Genomic DNA, 5,130 nt, shown 5'->3' with positions numbered 1-5,130 from the left:
AGGAGCCAAACAAATAAAAACAATTTAAAAAGAGGAAAGATGGTGCACTTGCCTACTCCAAAGGAAGACTACAATTAAGATCAATATGATTTTATTAATAGACACAGAATGAGGAAGAAAAGTCTATGTTTTGGGGGCTCCTTTGTGCAACATGTTGTTACCTAAACTGAGCTTGCTCTATACCTACCTTAATATGGTGATTACTTTTGAACTTGAGATACACACACCTTTATTCAGGTGATTTAACCAGTGCAGATATGCATAATGTTGTGAACTGATGAGACTTTGTTGCCTCGAAGTGAAGGGGTTATCTGTACATACTGTATAAATGTCTGGGTATATTTGAACTAAATTAGCTGATAGTAACAGTAAAAACAGGCTTCTTAATTTTATGTCATGAAGATAGTATATGGGACGCAGTGTACATATGCTCCCTTATTCTGTATTGAAAGTTTACAATGTAAATATGGCATTAGTTTCCCACAATACTTCTGTGAGGCAGATTTTGAAATTTTTGACCCTTCATGGAAGCATCAGGGCTATTTTCTATGTAATGAAATACACTATTGGTTGAAACTACTGTGATACATGAACCCATTTGATATAGACTTAGAGGGCCATATGCAATTCACTTTTTCACCTGAGTTTTCTCCTAGGAGATAATCCTTCATCTTTGATATAAAATAACTTTCCAGCACTTTTTAACTATAAAAATACCAAAACGTAGGTGAAAGGGTGAGATCAAAATTATTTTGAGTATTTTCTTGCTTTCTGGTGGCTTAAAGGGACTCCGAGCTCAGAAAAAAAAGGAAAGTTGTACTCACCAGGGGCTTTTTCCAGCCCAGTGCTGGTCGGGAGGTCCCACGCCGGCGTCCTGGCTCCTCTCCTTCTCCCCGCTCCGGAATGGCTGGCAGGCCGCAGCCCGGGAGACACTCTCCCGAGTGTCGGGCTGCTTCTTCCGCATATGACGCGGATTACGTCACACGCCGGCCGCCTCGCGTCATCACGGCTTTGTTCGCGCATGCGCAGTACTTTCACGCCGGCCGCCGTGATGACGCGAGGCGGCCGGCGTGTGACGTAATCCGCGTCATATGCGGAAGAAGCAGCCCGACACTCGGGAGAGTGTCGCCCGGGCTGCGGCCTGCCAGCCATTCCAGAGCGGGGAGAAGGAGAGGAGCCAGGACGCCGGCGTGGGACCTCCCGACCAGCACTGGGCTGGAAAAAGCCCCTGGTGAGTACAACTTTCCTTTTTTTCTGAGCTCGGAGTCCCTTTAAAGGGCATTTTATTGACAAGTTTAAAAATGTCACATAGGAGAAAACTCAGAAGAAAATGTGAATTGCATATGGGCCAGAATGAGTATTATAGTGATCTTGTACTGATAACCTCATGTAGAATATGCAGATCAGTCATTCTAGTTCTACTTTAAAGGGAAGGTCCAGGCAGAATAAAAAAAAAATCCACTTACCTGGGGCTTCTTCCAGCCCTTGGCAGCCGTCCTGTGCCCTCACTGCTGCTCTAGTGGCTCCTGGTGTACTCCGCTGCAGAAGCCAACCTCGCCAGGTTGGCTTCTTGAGCGTTCCACTGAGCGGGTCAGGTGGTCTGGCTGACGTCACCAGGATTGTACTGTGCCTGCACAGTAGAGACCTGATGATGTGGGCCAGACCACGTGAGCCGCGTGGTGGAACGCACAGGAAGCTGACCAGGAAGCCGACCTAGCGAGGTTGGCTTCTGCAGCAGAGGACACAGGGAGCCACCGGAGTTGTAGCAAGGACACAGGGCAGCTGCCAGGGGCTGGAGGAAGCCCCAGGTAAGTGGATTTTTTTTAAAATTCTGCCTGGATGTATCATTTAAAGCTACTATTCTTTTTCTCTTTTTTTTTGCAATTTTTTAAATAAAATGAAAACTATAGTATGTATATTTTCCCCAGTACATATTTTTTTATTATGTTTACATGCTTTGAGTGGCACTGATCACTAAAGACCGATTACCCCTGCAGAAGCACCATGTGGATGTCTTTGTTTCTATTATGACTCTAAAGCAGTTTACACATCATTAACTTACTTCTGTTTGAATAGAGTAAAATCTTTGAACTTCATGACATACAATTATCTTTATTATCCCAGCAAAATACACAGTTATGCTGTTTACCTCTTTTATGTCACTTTTATTTAATTGCTGTCATCACTACTCTGTGCGTCATTACAAAAGGGTTTTTAAATGAAATGGCAACGTTGTTGAGAAATAATGAATCCCTTTAGTTCAGCTTTACTTAGTATTAGAATACAAAGTAGGGACATCAAGTGCTAGATTTAGTGTAGTAAATACTGGTAATAGGTGTGGAAATGGTAGAGTAAATAAGCTATACTCACAAAGCGAAGTTACCTCAAAGGCAACCACTGTATAAACAGGTGGGGAGATTAGAACTGACCCCACTCATGATTAAGAAGTCGCTCTCCGTAAAAACAGAAAAAGGGGATAACATCCCTCCACCAAAGGGGGATTTGATATAGCGTACTAAAAAAATCCAAAAGGAGAGAAGTCTCTTAACAAGTTTAAAACTTGAGGAGGTAGTGGCTAACTTACCTCCTCCAAGCAGACACAAGAATGTCAATGTATTTATCAATAACACAAGTTTATTTACATACTCCAGGGGACAATGCAACATAGTGTGGCCCCGCTTCTTCAGGCAATGGGTGCAAAGTACAAACATCCCGGCTAAGCCAAGTGACTCTTATTTATTATTAGCATAAGTGGCACAATTTACAAGAAATTGTGTACCCGAGGCAAACCTCGGCTAAGAAAACACATACTTACCAAAGAAAAGAAGAGCCTCTGGATCCTGTAGTCGCTTCCCACATCTTCCTCTGGACCTCCATTGTCGCTCCTCATCTAGGGGGTCAGCAACCGGGGACCAGAAGACACTGTGGAAAGCCCCATTAGTATGCAGGAGCTTTCCTCTCCTTAGGTAAAAATAGCTTTCTGAACCCGAGCTTCAACTCTGGTTTCCTTCAACTGCTTACAGTTTCCTATTTTCAGTATGGTATGTTACCACCTATTTTTGCTTTCTGCCCCTCAACCGTATCTCTATCCACAGAAACACATTTTCCCATATCCTATTAACTTTCTTCTGAGTTTTCTCCAAGAGATTTTTCAAACCTTATCAGTAAAATATATTTATCGGAAGTAAAGTGAGAGCTAGTAGCGTGACCCGCAGTATTTCAGTAGTGTGACCGTTACTATGGTAACAGTGCGTGTCATGCTACTAGCATTTCTCATGGTACTTCCGTGTGGTACTACAGGTAATATTGCCACGCACTGTGCGTGTATGGTAATATTACTGCGTTGAATGATGAATTAACCCCCTAGTCCCTGTATCCTGAGCTGCACCAGGCTATTTTGGAGAACAGTGTAAAATGTCTTTGCAAAGTCTAATACACTACATCTATTCCTTTCCCAAGATCTAAATTTGCGTTCAACACTTCACAAATGCTGAGGATGTTGGTGCGACAGGACCTGTCTTTAGTAAATCCATGCTATTTGAACTGAAATAAGATTATTCTGTGCTACATAACTTTGTATAAGGAAGATAAAATACTCCTGTGTGGATAGGAGGAGTGATCAGAGAGGAAGTAGGAAGTGCAGGCGCTGCTTTTTAACTCCGTGCAGGCTGGCTGTATAATTAGAGAGACAAAGGGGGAGAGCTCATTCATTGTGTGTAAGAAAAAAAAAAGATATGGCCAGCCAGCTGGAGAATTATCTCACCTTTACCAAACCTGATGGAAAGGGGATGACTTTCCCCTTTAAAATACATTGCATTGAACCAATAAACTATTACCTAGCCTATACACAGAGCTGCCATGTCTTACTGCATACTGCCCTACATATTCATCTCCACCTAGCCGTGCAAAGCTATGCTTCTGCAGAGTGCAGGATTGCTCATAGTTTTAAGAGGCATAGTGCATACAACCTGTCCACAACTTTTGATTTCAGTTCCAGAGAATGTTGCCATCAGAATTAATTAAACATCAGTATAGACATTTGTAAATCTTTTTAACATAAGATCACTTAATATGATGATGATGAAAGTAAAACCAACCATCTCAATGCTGTAAAATATGTTTTGCTACCCAAGTTGCTTTTGCTTGCATATGCAAACAAAAGCAATACCCTACTGCTACTATTTGTTTGCATATGACTTTGAAGTCCTTCTGATGTTATTTTATGCATGTCTTTTGTACTCTTGGCCACCAAACTGGCCACACATAATGCTCCCAACTGGCTATTGGGTCCAGCTAATTTCACACTCAGATTTAACTTATCAATAAACTTAATACAAACCCAACACCAGAACAAGAAGAAACAAGACCTGAACCTATATTAACATCTATGCTTATTACCAGCTATTGCATCACATCACATCAATGTACATTACAGCAAGCTATCCCTCCATCTATACACAATAGCACTGTACCTGTGCAGGATCAGCTGATCAATGAGAATCTGTGATTTCTTTGTTTAAGCCTTATATATATGCCTCGTTATCTCCACTGCTTCCCAACCTTCTCCGATTACACATAAGCACCTGAACAGTTTTCTGGGTTGCTCAATCATATAAATGAAAAAATATCGATGTGTGCTGTGCACTACACACCCATATATGCTTAAGGAAATCAAATGGATTTTATTATTGCTATTTAATAAATAACTATTATGGAAAAATAAAGCAGCTGTAACATTCTCGCCCTCGTCCTTCTTTTAACCTATCACGGTGATAACCGTCGCCATGGATGGGCACCGGAGAGAAGGCAGTCCTATCCCCAACACACATAAAGAAGCATTCAGAGCCTCATTATCTTTCAGGAAAGCAGTGATGAGCGAAAATGCTGATATTCTTTTCGCATTCATTTTCTCATAAATAATGTAAAATTTGACTTTCTGGGAAACATGCCATTTAAAATAATTTTGAAATAAGTTTGTAATTTTTTTTTATTTTATTTCTCACACATTTTTACACTAAAATAAATAATATTTTGAGTAAAAATAAAATATAACACTTTTTTTGCATTTTTTTGTGAATTTTCCATATTGAGAAAATACAATGGCCTCAATTCACTAAGCTTAACTCCTGT

This window comes from Hyperolius riggenbachi, chromosome 10 (genome assembly GCF_040937935.1).
Source record: "Hyperolius riggenbachi isolate aHypRig1 chromosome 10, aHypRig1.pri, whole genome shotgun sequence".
NCBI classification, from domain to species: Eukaryota; Metazoa; Chordata; class Amphibia; order Anura; family Hyperoliidae; genus Hyperolius; species Hyperolius riggenbachi.
This window is presented reverse-complemented; position numbering follows the sequence as displayed.